This window comes from Macaca thibetana, chromosome 11, assembly GCF_024542745.1.
Source record: "Macaca thibetana thibetana isolate TM-01 chromosome 11, ASM2454274v1, whole genome shotgun sequence".
Taxonomy (NCBI): Eukaryota; Metazoa; Chordata; class Mammalia; order Primates; family Cercopithecidae; genus Macaca; species Macaca thibetana.
The window spans coordinates 114363146-114376744 of NC_065588.1; the positions used below are offsets into that span (position 1 = coordinate 114363146).

General features: G+C 48.3%; 1 protein-coding gene and 1 long non-coding RNA gene across 2 annotated transcripts in view; one reads left to right on the forward strand and one right to left on the reverse strand.

Moving 5' to 3' along the window:
- SUDS3 (SDS3 homolog, SIN3A corepressor complex component) overlaps window positions 1-13599 on the forward strand; it is a 1028644-nt gene that overhangs the window by 721758 nt on the left and 293287 nt on the right. The window lies entirely within an intron of this gene.
- Window positions 228-13587, reverse strand: LOC126930734 (uncharacterized). The gene is made up of 3 exons (XR_007717672.1): window positions 13416-13587; window positions 6902-7093; window positions 228-668 (listed from the first exon to the last, which is right to left on the reverse strand). It is a non-coding gene; the product is annotated as an uncharacterized LOC126930734 (long non-coding RNA).

Here is a 13599-nt window from a genome sequence, read left to right on the forward strand (position 1 = left end):
CAACTCAAGGGAATTTGGAACACTAAATATCATTTTGAGATTACAGAAAGACAGGGGTTTCCATCCTGGCAAAATGGGTTATTGGAGGGAAAAAAGAAATTTAGGGGGAAATAAAGGATTACTAGGGAAATGAATGGGTCGGGAACCAGAAGAGAAATTAACTTGTAAATAGATGTCTTTGAAATGTGAATGAGCCTGACATTATCTTGTGAAAGGATCTGTTCAGGTGTGGTTACCTTCTGGGTCTTCCTTTCTGCAATAGATAAAGAGATAACAGGGAGGGAAAGAAAGAGCAATTGTTTCTAATTGGGGGGTCTGGATTTTAGGTAGATAAAGGAACTTTCTGTGCTTTTGGAGGGGAGGGAATTATCAGAGAGATCCTTCTTCAGTTCAGTGTATCAACGCCTCCGTTTCTGAGCCCCAACAAAACAAAAAAGCCAATCCTGCTGGTCTAAACTGGAATTCTAAACTGGGTCGGTCTGGCCCAGGAAGTGGGAAAAAAAATAGTAATAATAACTCACTTACAAACTGGAATCACCAGGTGGCGCTCTCGGCCCTCAACAGAACCTGGGTTCCACAGCCAAGGTCATCTCAAAGATAATAGTTGGTTCAAGCTTCATGGAACTCCAAAAATTTCAGAGATTATTGGTTCAACCAATAGCCTTCACCTTCCAAGGGAGGAAAAGTGTCCCAGAGTTGTTAAACAGATTGCTTAAGGTCACAGCTCATGGACAAAGGCAGGGCTCACCCGCTTGTCTAATCCTGATATTTCTAAAATGTATCACATATAGCTCCCCGACACTTTCAACAGAGCACAGTATGCACAAGGCAATATTTTCTTGTGATAATTCAAAGAATGGACTTTTGTGTATGAACACTGGTGTCTGTGCTGTGCTATCTGTGGGAACTAGATAGATTAGAGGACCTTTATCCCACACACAAAATGACCCTGGACTACTGTTTCTTTGTTCCAACAGCTACCTACATATTTGTTAATTCCTCCGAGGGGTGAGGTACTGTGCATAGGTTTTGGTCCTCCTATTTGCCAGGTTTGTTTAGGAAGAGATATTTCTCCCTTCTCTGAACTTCAGTTTATGGCAGTCAATAAAAGTTGCCAGCAGGAAGGAGATAATCAATAATTGGTAATTATTAATATAAATACACTTCTTGACATGTTAGCAGCCAACAAACATGAAAAAATCATTAATCATCAGAGAAACGTAAATCAAAACTGCAACAAGGCTGGCTGGCTCACGCCTGTAATCCTGGCACTTTGGGAGGCTGGGGTGGGAGGATGGTTGGAGGCCAGGAGTTTGAGAACAGCCTGGGCAACATAGTGAGACCCCCATTTTGACGAAAGCTCTGTCACCAGGCTGGAGTGCAGTGGCACAATCTCAGCTCACCGCAACCTCTGCCTCCTGGGTTCAAGGGATTCTCCTGCCTCAGCATCCCGAGTAGCTGGGATTACAGGCATCCGCCACCATGCCCGGCTAATTTTTGTATTTTCAGTAGAGATGTGGTTTCACCATATTGGCCAGGCTGGTCTCAAACTCCTGACCTTGTGATCCACCTGCCTCGGCCTTCCAAAGTGTTGGGATTACAGGCATGAGTCACTGCTCCCGGCCGCAAATAACTTTTGTTGCTGACCTATTTCTATTCAAAATTCTGCAGCTGTAGATTTATTCTTTTGGCTAAACATTATGCTTCCTGGATTTATTTTTATTTTATTTTTATTTTTAATTATTTAGTATTTTTTTTTTGAGACAGGGTCTCGCTCTGTCGCCAAGGCTGGAGTCCAGTGGTGTGATCTCAGCTCACTGCAAACTCCACCTCCCGGTTTCAAGTGATCCTCCTGCCTCAGCCTCCCGAGTAGCTGGGATTACAGGTGCCCTCCATCATGCCCAGCTAATTTTTGTATTTTTGGTAGAGATGGATTTTTGCCATGTTGCTCAGGCTGGTCCTAAACTCCTGACCCCAAGCGGTCCACTTGCGTTGGTCTACCAAAGTGCTGGGATTACAGGCATGAGCCACCATGCCTGGCATATTTTTATTTTTTTAAAGAGGAAGTCTCTGGAGGAGGCAGCATACTAAATTACTTCAGGATGAACAGTTGTTAAAGTGTTTTTTTTTTTTTAGACGGAGTTTCACTCTTGTTTGCCCAGGCTGGAGTACAATGGCACGATCATGGCTCACCGCAACCTCTGCCTCTAAGGTTCAAGCGATTCTCCTGCCTCAGCCTCCCTAGTAGCTGGGATTATAGGCATGTGCCACCATGCCCGGCCAATTTTGTATTTTTAATGGAGACGGGGTGTCTCCATGTTGGTCAGGCTGGTCTCAAACTCCCAACCTCAGGTGATCCGCCCGCCTCCGCCTCCCAAAGTGCTGGGATTACAGGCATGAGCCACCGTGCCCGGCAGTTGTTAAAGTTTTTGTTTGTTTGAGACAGGGGCTCACTCTGTCACCCAGCTGGAATTCATTGGTGTGATCACGGCTCACTGCAGCCTGGACCTCCCTGGCTCAAGCCACCCTCCCACCTCAGCCTCACGAGTACCTGGGACCACAGGTGTGTGCGCTTACGCCTGGCTAATGTTTTGTATTTTTTGTAGAGATGTGGTCTCACTGTGTTGCCCAGGTGGGTCTCAAACTCCTGGGCTCAAGTGATTCACCTGTCTATGCCTCCCAGGCGTGAGCCCCCGTGCCCAGCCGATTCTTAGTTTCTTGATGGCACCCAGAAGTTTGATCCACCCAGGAACCCAAGCAGCTTTGATTACCAGGGCTCTCTCCTTCTGTATACCTTACTCAAAAAAGCTCCCAGCAGGCCAGGAGCTGTGGCTCACTCCTGTAATCTCCGCACTTTGGGAGGCTGAGGTGGGCGGATCACCTGAGGTTGGGAGTTTGACACCAGCCTGATCAACATAAAGAAACCCTGTCTCTACTAAAAACACAAAATTAGTCGGGCATGGTGGTGCATGCCTGTAATCCCAGCTACTCGGGAGGCTGAAGCAGAAGAATCCCTTGAACCTGGGAGGTGGCAGTTGCAGTGAGCCGAGATCGCACCACTGCACTCCAGCCTGGGCAACAAGAGCCAAACTGTCTCAAAAAAAAAAAACCAAAACCTTTCTACATTTTTTATCTCTCTCTAAAGAAACATCACAGTTAACTATTTGTTGTTTATTCTTCCAGATATGCATTTATATGCATTATATATGACATATTAACATATATATATATATATATTTTTTTTTTTTTTTTTTGAGACGGAGTCTCGCTCTGTCACCCAGGCTGGAGTACAGTGGCCGGATCTCAGCTCACTGCAAGCTCTGTCTCCCAGGTTTATGCCATTCTCCTGCCTCAGCCTCCCGACATATATATATTTTTGAGACAGAGTTTCGCTCTTGTTGCCCAGGCTGGAGTGCAATGGCACAATCTTGGCTCACTGCAACCTCTGCCTCCCGGGTTCAAGTAATTCTCCTGCCTCAGCCTCCCGAGTAGCTGGGATTACAGGCATGCATCACTACACCCAGCTAATTTTGTATTTTTAGTAGAGAGGGGGTTTCTCCATGTTGAAGCTGGTCTTGAACTCCCAACCTCAGGTGATCCGCCCACCTCAGCCTCTCAAAGTGCTGGGATTACAGGCATGAGCCACTGTGCCCAGCCCATACATATATTTTTAAAGACATAAATAAGGTCACACACTATATGTTATTGTTGTTTTTTGAGCCTCTCTCTGTTGCCCAGGCTGGAGTGCAGTGGCGTGATCTTAGCTTAGTGAAACCTCCACCTCCTAGGCTCAGGTGACCCTCCTGCCTCAGCCTGGAGTAGCTGGGACCACAGGTGAGGGCCACCACACCTGGCTAGGTTTTGCATTTTTTTTTTTTTTTTTTTTTTTTTGAGACAGAGTCTCGCTCTGCCGCCCAGGCTGGAGTGCAGTGGCGTGATCTAGGCTCACTGCAAGCTCCGCCTCCCGGGTTCACGCCATTCTCCTGCCTCAGCCTCCCGAGTAGCTGGGACTACAGGCGCCCGCCACCTCGCCCGGCTAGTTTTTTTGTATTTTTTAGTAGAGACGGGGTTTCACCGTGTCAGCCAGGATTGTCTCGATCTCCTGACCTCGTGATCCGCCCATCTCGGCCTCCCAAAGTGCTGGGATTACAGGCTTGAGCCACTGCGCCCGGCTAGGTTTTGCATTTTTTGTAGAGATGGGTTTCGCCATGTTGCTCAGCTGGTCTCAAACTCCTGGGTTCAAGCAATCTGGCCTCCTTGGCCTCCCAAAAGTGCTGGGATTACAGGTGTGAGCCACTGCACCAGGCATGTATGTGTGTGTATGTATGTGTATATATATATATTTTATTTGTTTTGTTTTGTCTTGTTTGAGATGGCGTTTCACTCCTGTTGCCCAGGCTGGAGTGCAATGGCACGATCTGGGCTCACTGCAACCTCCACCTCCCGGGTTCAAGCGATTCACCTGCCTCAGCCTCCTGAGTAGCTGGGATTACAGGCATGCACCACCACGCCCGGTTAATTTTGTATTATTAGTAGACATGGGGTTTGTCCATGTTGGTCAGGCTGGTCTCGAACGCCCGACCTCAGGTGATCCACCCTCCTGGGCCTCCCAAAGTACTGAGATTACAGGCATGAACCACCATGACCGGCCCACCTCAGCCTCTTAAGCAGTTGGAACAACAGGCACCCACCACCCCACCAGCTAATTTTTGAATTTTTTGTTCTTTTTTTTTTTTTTGTCACGGAGTCTCACTCTGTCACCCAGGCTGGAGTGCAGTGGCGCGATCTCCGCTCACTGCAACCTCCGCCTCCCAGGTTCAAGCGATTCTCCTGCCTCAGCCTCCTGAGTAGCTGGGGTTCCAGGTGTGTGTCACCATGCCCGGCTTTTTTGTATTTTTAGTAGAGACGGGATTTCACCATGTTGGCCAGGCTGGTCTCAAACTCCTACCCTCAAATGATCCACCTGCCTCGGCCTCCCAAAGTGCTGGGATTACAGGTGTGAGCCATGGTGCCCAGTCACATTTCTGTATATGTGACATTTGCCCTTCTAGAACTTTGATCCAACTCTAGGGAATTGGCTTGGCAACGCTTTTAAATCTAATCTCTTTCTTTACTTACCTTGAACTTTTGGTCAAATGTTCACTACAGATAAACATGACTAAGTCAAAACAGTTGGAGAAGTAGAAATAAATTCCAGGTTGATGTGTTTTAATGAATAAAGTTTCTCAATTTCTGGAGCTTGCAGAAAATTCTGGAGCTTGCAGAAACTCATAACATTTTGATAAGTAGAGATGGAATCTGTTTTAATTAAGTGGCCAATATCATACATAATTAATATCAGCTGTGTACACATGCAAGGCGCTTACTCACCTGCTTAGATGCTGCTCTCTCAAGCTGATTCACAAGATCTCTGCATTGGTGTGTGCATCACTCATTTGCTACTTGCAGAAGGCATCTTTTGCTTTTACGTTTCCTACCTGTATTTCTTTTTCTTTTCTTTCTTTCTTTTTTTTTTTTTTGAGACAAAATCTCGCTCTGCCGCCCAGGGAGTCTAGCTCTGTCTCCCCGGTTGGAGTACAGAGGCATGATCTCAGCTCACTGCAACCTCTGCCTCCCAGGTTTAAGCAATTCTGCCTCAGCCTCCCGAGTAGTTGGGATTACAGGCGCCTGCCACCACGCCCAGCTAATTGTTTTGTATTTTCAGTAGAGATGGGGTTTCACCATGTCGGCCAGGATGGTCTTGAGCTCCTGACCTCGTGATCCGCCTGCCTCGGCCTCCCAAAATGCTGGGATTACAGGCATGCGCCACCACGCCCAGCTGTAATTTTGTATTTTTAGTAGAGATGGGGTTTCTCCATGTTGGTCAGGCTGGTCTGGAACTCCCGACCTCAGGTAATCTGCCTGCCTCGGCCTCTCAAAGTGTTGGGATTACAGGCGTGAGTCACCGCACCTGGACTTTATTATCTTATAATTTCTATAGATCAGGGGTGTGGGGATACCAGAGCTGGGTCTTCTGCTGACCCAGGGTCTCACGAGGCTTCAATAAGTGTCAGCCAGGTCTCGCGTCTCATTGTCAAAACCTTACTCAAGCTGGGAGAGCGAGCTGAGGTGTCAGGTGTCCAAGTAGACAATTAAGCAATAAGCCATCGGCCAGGTGCACTGGGCTCACACCTATAATCCAAACGCTTTGAGAGGCCAAGGCAGGAGGATCACTTGAGCCCAGGAGTTTGAGACCAGCCTCAACAACATAGTGAGACCCTGTCTCTAAAAAAAAAAAAAAAATTGAAAAATTAGCAGGGCATGGTGGTGCACACCTGTAGTCCCAGCTACTCAAGAGGTCAAGGTGGGAGGATCACTTGAGCCCATGTGGCTGAGGCTGCAGTGAGCCATGATTGCACCACTGCATTCCAGCCTGGGTGACAAAGCAAGGCCCTGTCTCAAAAGAAAAAACAAAAAAAAAGGCAATAAGCCAAAAATGAAAGAGGTAAGGCCTTATCACTTGATTGTGATGGTATAAGGGCCAGGAGTGGAAAAGTACTGGATATGAAATCAGAGTGGGAAACAGTGGGTTCAAGGTTTCCCCCTCCTATCCCCAGAAGGAGGTCTTGGCAGAAGCGCCAAAGACCTCTGCCCGAGGCCCCAGATAAAGAGACCTAGGATCAAACGTGCTGCCTGGTTAGGAATGCAAACGTGTTCAAAAGCATGGCCGGCCAGGACCGCTGGAGCTCCTGACTCCAGCTCCCTTCAGACGCTGCAGTGCATAGGCTGGGCATCCAATGTGGTGTGGGGAGGGCAGCTTTCCCCAAAGCCGGCCAGGGAAAGCCTTCGTCATTGCCCACAGTCAGGCAGGCCTGAAGAATCTCCCCTAGGTTTTCAGCCAGGACCTGTACTCCACACTCACCCGAAAGCCGGGCTTTTGGGGGAAGGATCTGCTTCCAAGGTCACTCAGTGGTTGTTTGCAAAATTCAGTTCCTGGAGGGGTGGTTGGGCTAGGGCCTCAAGTCCCGGCTGGCTCTTGGCCGGAAGCTGCCCTTGGTTCCTTGCCACATGGGCCTGCTGCCACACGATGGCTTGCTTCCCAGAGGCCTGCGAGCTGAGAAAGCAATGGACAGCACGAGCTAGCAAGACGGAAGCCACAGCCTTATACAACTCAATCGGAAGTGACATCCTGTCTGCACGTCGTAGGTTGTTTGAGATACGGTCTTGCTCTGTCACCCAGGCTGGGGTGCAGTGGCATGATGACGGTTTACTGCAGCCCTGAACTCTTAGGCTCAAGCCATCCTCCAGCCTCAGCCTCCTGAGTAGTTGGGACTACAGGTGTGCCACCATACCTGGCTAATTTTTAAATTTTTTGGAGAGATGGGGGTCTTACCATGTTGCCCAGGTTGGTCTTGAGCTACTGGGCTTAAGCAATCCTCCTGCCTCGGCCTCCCAAAGTGCTAGGATTATAGACGTGAACCAGTGCACCTGACCCAGCCTTACATAACTTAATCAGAAGGGACATCCCGTTTACATGTCATGTTATTGATTAGAAGCAAGTTACTCAAGGGGAGGGAAGCATGTGAGGCCATGAATACCAGGACGTGGGGTTCACTGGGTCCATCTTAGAAACTGCCTACCAGAATGGTTATCTGGAAACGTGAAGGGGGAGTCTACATGAAATTGAAGCCACCCCACAGGTGGAAACATGGAAGACAGATACCTAAGGTATTAGTTAAGTCCCTGGATCCAGACACTCCTGAAGTCAATCACCCACCAGCATCCCAGTACATGAACAAATTAGTTTTCTCTCTTTTTTTTTTTTTTTGAGACTGAGTCTCGCTCTTGTTGCCCAGGCTGGAGTGCAGTGGTATGATACCAGCTCACAGCAACCTCCGCCTCCCAGGTTCAAGCAGTTCTGACTCAGCCTCCAAAGTAGCTGGAATTACAGGCACCCACCACCACACCCGGCTAATTTTTGTATTTTTAGTAGAGACGGAGTTTCACCATGTGGCCAGGCTGCTCTCAAACTCCTGACCTCGGGTGATCTGCCTGGAGTTTGAGACCAGCCTGAGCAACATAGTGAGACCTTGTCTCTACACGAAATACAAAAAAAAAAAAAAAAAAATTAGCTGGGCCTAGTGGCATGGACCACTAGGCTCTTAATGGTCTCAAATTCCTGAGCTCAAGTGATCTCCTACCTTGGCCTCCCAAAGTGCTGAGGTTACAGGCATGAGCCACCACACCCGGCCTTCTTCTTTTAAAATACCAGTTTGTACAGCCGCAGTAGCTCGAATCTGATTGGTCCAGGTCAGGCTGTTGAGTCAGGCCATTTCATAGGTGGTTTGAGAAGCCTTTGAATTGGCTGCAGGTGGGAGGAGTGTCAGTGGATGGGCCCCTGAGGACGTCCTAGGAGCTGTGGGTGTGGCAGGTATTCTGTTTAAGACACAAAGCAAGCCATTCTTCCCAAAGATGGTCAGGATTCTGGTTTGAATGATCACTAATTATTTTACTTTTCTTGAGAGAGGTTCTCACTCTGTTGCCCAGGCTGGAGTGTAGTGGCGTGACCTCAGCTCACTGCAGCCTCCACCTCCTGGGTTCACACCATTCTCCTGCCTCAGCCTCCTGAGTAGCTGGGATTACAGGTGCCCTCCACCACTCCTGGCTAATCTTTCTATTTTTAGTAGAGACGGGATTTCACCATGTTGGTCAGGCCGGTCTCGATCTTCTGGCCTCAAGCGATCTGCCCGCCTTGGCCTCCCAAAGTGCTGGGATTACAGGCATGAGCCACTGCGCCTGGCCTGAATGATTACCACTGTAATATTGCTGAAGTCTGCATGATGAGGCTTCCCCGAGTTTACGCAAGATTTGACAGACCTGGTTTCCTTTTGGATGTGTGGTCGTCTGCATCAACTCAGGACTGCAGGAGATTAAGTGAGAACATAGAGGGTATTTTCTTTTTTTTTCATTTTTTGAGACGGAGTCTCTCTCTGACACCCAGGCTGGAGCTCAGTGGCACGATCTCGGCTCACTGCAAGCTCCACCTCCCGGGTTCAAGCCATTCTCCTGCCTCAGCCTCCTGATTAGCTGGGACTACAGGAGCCCACCACCACGGCCAGCTAATTTGTTTGTATTTTTAGTAGAGATGGGGTTTCACCATGTTAGCCAGGATGGTCTTGATCTCCTCCTGACCTCGTGATACACCTACCTCGGCCTCCCAAAGTGCTGGGATTACAGGCGTGAGCTACCGCGACCGGCCATAGGGGGTATTTTCAAATGCTTTCTCAAAAAGAAAAGGCAAAAAAACTCTCAAAGAGAAAAGGCAAAAAAAAAAAAAAAAGAAGTCTCGATAGGAAAAATCTGACAAGTGGAATCCTGGTGACCTGTTAATGGTTAATTCTCAGAACAGTGTCTCCGTGCATATCCTTGGCCAGCAGCCAGCACCTCAGTCCCCTGGAGTGGCAGTTGTAAGTCACTGGCATGGCCACAACAGTTTCTGAATTCGAGCTAAGGACAGAACTTTGTTTTTGTCCAAAATTCCCTCATAATTATTTTTGTTTTGTTTTGTTGTGTTTTGAGACGGAGTCTTGCTGTGTCGCCCAGCCTGGAGTGCAGTGGCACAATCTTGGCTCACTGCAACCTCCGCCTCCTAGGTTCAAGCGATGCTTCTGCTTCAGCCTCCCGAGTAGCTGGGATTAGAGGCGCTCACCACCACGCCCAGGTAATTTTTGTATTTTTCACAGACAGGGGTTTCACCATGTTGGCCAGGCTGGTCTCCAACTGCTGACCTCAGGTGAACCACCTGCTTCAGCCTCCCAGAGTGCTGGGACTACAGGCATGAGCCACCGCCCCCGGCCCTAAATTTCCTTATTAAACAATTTCTCTTGCAGAAGAACAATGAGTGAAACTGGCTTGAAGTCATTCCACTGAATAACCACATCAGTGAATTTCCTGGTCCTCTTTCTTTTTTTTTTTTTTTTTTTTTTTTTTTTTGAGACGGAGTCTCGCTCTGTAGCCCAGGCTGGAGCGCAGTGGCCGGATCTCAGTTCACTGCAAGCTCCGCCTCCTGGGTTCACGCCATTCTCCGGCCTCAGCCTCCCCAGTAGCTGGGACTACAGGCGCCCGCCACCTCGCCCGGCTAGTTTTTTGTATTTCTTAGTAGAGACGGGGTTTCACCGTGTTAGCCAGGATGGTCTCGATCTCCTGACCTCGTGATCCACCCGTCTCGGCCTCCCAAAGTGCTGGGATTACAGGCTTGAGCCACCGCGCCTGGCCTCCTGGTCCTCTTTCAACAAACAAAAACAACTCGTGGTTTTCCAGGCTGGTTCATTTGAATCTACCCTCAACCAGCACCTGCCCAAGCTCCTGGCCTAGAAGAGGCACACGTGGCAGAAATACAAGCGGCCAGCAGAATAAATAGCATCAATGAAAAGAGTCAAACTTTGTAAAACATTTGAAGAGATCCATTCCGAGTCAAATCTGAGTGACCATGGCCTGTGGCCCAGCCCTCAAGAGACCCAGAGAACATGTGCCCGAGGTGGTTGGACACAGCTGGGATTTATACATTTCAGGGAGACATGAGACAGCAATTAAATACATTTAAGATATATATTGGGGCTAGCTGTGGTGGCTCACATCTGTAATCCCAGCACTTTGGGAAGCGGAGGCTAGTGGATCACTTGAGCTCAGGAGTTCGAGACCAGCCTGAGCAACGTGGCAAAACCCTGTCTCTACTAAAAATACAAAACATAGCCAGGTGTGGTGGCACACACCTGTGGGAAGTGGGAGGATCGCTGGAGCTGGGAAGTTGAGGCTGCAGCGAGCCGTGATTGCACCACTGCATTCCAGCCTGGGTGACAGAGCGAGACCCTGTCTCAAAAAAAAAAAAAAAAAAAAAAAATACATTGGTTCAGAAAGGTAGGATAACTTGAAGTGGGAGGGCTTTCAGGTTATAGGTAGATTTTTAAATTTTCTGATTCACAATTGGTTAAAAGAGTTATTATCAATAGAAAGGAACGTCTGGGTTATGATAAGGGGTTGTGGAGAACCCTCCCCCAAAAATCCTCCAAATAGCAGGCTTCAGAGAATATATTGTAAACATTTCTTTCTTTTTTCTTTTTCTTTCTTTCTTTTTTTTTTTTTGAGACAGAGTCTCCCTCTGTCACCCAGGCTGGAGAGCAGTGGTGCGATCTTGGCTCACTGCAACCTCCACCTCCCAGGTTCAAGTGATTCTCCTGCTTCAGCCTCCTGAGTAGCTGGGATTATAGGTGTGTGTCATCACGCCTGGCTAATTTTTATATTTTTAGTAGAGATGGGGTTTCACCATGTTGTGCCACTGCATCCCAGCCTGGGCGACAGAGCAAGACTCTGTTTCAAAACAAACAAACAAAAAATAACGTGTGTATTTTTTGACCTAATTAAGAAAAGCTCCCATGTAATAAAACTTTCCAAAAACAGTCTTTCAAGTTTTTAAAGATATATGTATAAGGAGGTTCACTTCAGTGATATTTGTAAAAGGAAAACAATGAACAAAACAGAGTACATCAAGAGGCTTGTTGAATAAATGATGGTTGAATAAATGATGGTGCATTAAAATGTTGAAGACTTTTTTGTTTTGTTTTGTTTTTGTAGAGACAGGGTCTCACTCTGTCCCCCAGGTTGGAGTGCAGTGGCACAATCACGGCTCACTGCAGCCTCAAACTCCCAGGCTCAGGTAAGCCTCCTGCCTCAACTTTGGTAGTAGCTGTGATTACTGGCACATCCCTCCATACCGGGCTAATTTTTGTATTTTTTTGTAGAGATGGGGTTTCACCATGTTGTCCTGGATCACGAGGTCAGGAGTTTGAGACCAGCCTGGCCAACATGGTGAAACTCTGTCTCTACCAAAAATACAAAAATTAGCTGGGCGCGGTGGCGCATGCCTGTAGTCCCATCCACTTGGGAGGCCGAGACAGGAGAATTGCCTGAACCCGGGAGGCGGAGCTTGCAGTGAGCCGAGATGCGGCCACTGCACTCCAGCCTGGGTGACAGAGCGAGACTCCGTCTCAAAAAACAAAAAAAAAAAAAAAAGAAAAAATAGTGCTCATCATATTCAGCAAAAAGCAAAAAGCAAGCAGTTGGTGGTCACAGTAAGAGCAGTTTTGGTATGAATAAATACGGTTTAAAAATGTTTTTTTTTTAAAAAAACAAAACCCAAACATTTCTCAGGACTTTTGTGAGGACGAATTTTGAGTGGAGAAAACGGACAAATACATTTCCCCATATATTTAAATGCTCAAAAGTTCACTCAGGTGCTCTCACCAGGCAATTACCATGACAAGTGATCTTGTGTGAAAATACAGAGAATCTGGCTCGTTTTAAGAAGTGCAAGAGAAAAGCAAGGCCTTACGGTTTCTGAATTTGGTGTGTGTGTGTATGTGTGTGTGTGTGTGTGAAGATGTGGTCTCACTCTGAAGCGCAGACAGGAGTGCAGTGGCAAGATCGTAGCTCACCGTGGCCTCAAACTCCTGGATTCAAGAAGTGATCGGCCGGGCGCTGTGGCCCACGCCTGTAATCCCAGCACTTTGGGAGGCCGAGGCGGGCGGATCACGAGGTCAGGAGATCCAGACCATCCTGGCTAACATGGTGAAACCACGTCTCTACTGAAAATACAAAAAATTAGCCGAGCGTGGTGGCGGGCGCCTGTAGTCCCAGCTACTCGGGAGGCTGAGGCAGGAGAATGGTGTGAACCCGGGAGGCGGAGCTTGCAATGAGCCGAGATCGTGCCACTGCACTCCAGCCTGGCAACAGAGCAAGACTCCATCTCAGAAAAAAAAAAAAAAAAAGGCCGGGCGCGGTGGCTCACGCCTGTAATCCCAGCACTTTGGGAGGCCGAGGCGGGCGGATCACAAGGTCAGGAGATCGAGACCACGGTGAAACCCCGTCTCTACTAAACATACAAAAAATTAGCCGGGCGCGGTTGTGGGCGCCTGTAGTCCCAGCTACTCGGGAGGCTGAGGCAGGAGAATGGCGTGAACCCGGGAGGCGGAGCTTGCAGTGAGCCGAGATCGCTCCACTGCACTCCAGCCTGGGCGACAGAGCGAGACTCCGTCTCAAAAAAAAAAAAAAAAAAAAAAAGTGATTCTCCCACCCCAGACTCCGGAGTAGCTAGGACTACAGGCATGCACCACTACGTCTAGCTTTTTTTTTTCTTTTTAGTTTTCTGTAAAGATGGGGTCTTGCTATGTTGTCCAGGATGGTCTCAAACTCCTGGGCTCAAGCGATCCTCCTGCTTTGGCCTCCCAACGTGCTGGCGATATAGGTATGAGCCAGGCCACATTGCTGAACTTGGAAAGTGGAGCAAAGAATCATACAAAAAATTAAGAAAACCAAAACGAAACCAAGGCGAACTCAATTGCATTTTTTTTTTTCAGCGCGACACTTTGTAAGGCACGAACCTCTCTCTTAGGCGGACCTATTCCAGGGCGCCCTTTATTTTCATTTCTTGAAACAACAGCCTCGCAGGCCAAGCCGCGGTTCCCGAGAACTCGGCTGCCACCCGGAGCAGGTTGCATGGACCCAGGAGCGCGAGCGGCCCTGCTCTGCCAGCTTCGGCCAATCAGAGGCCAGGCAGCGGTGGGC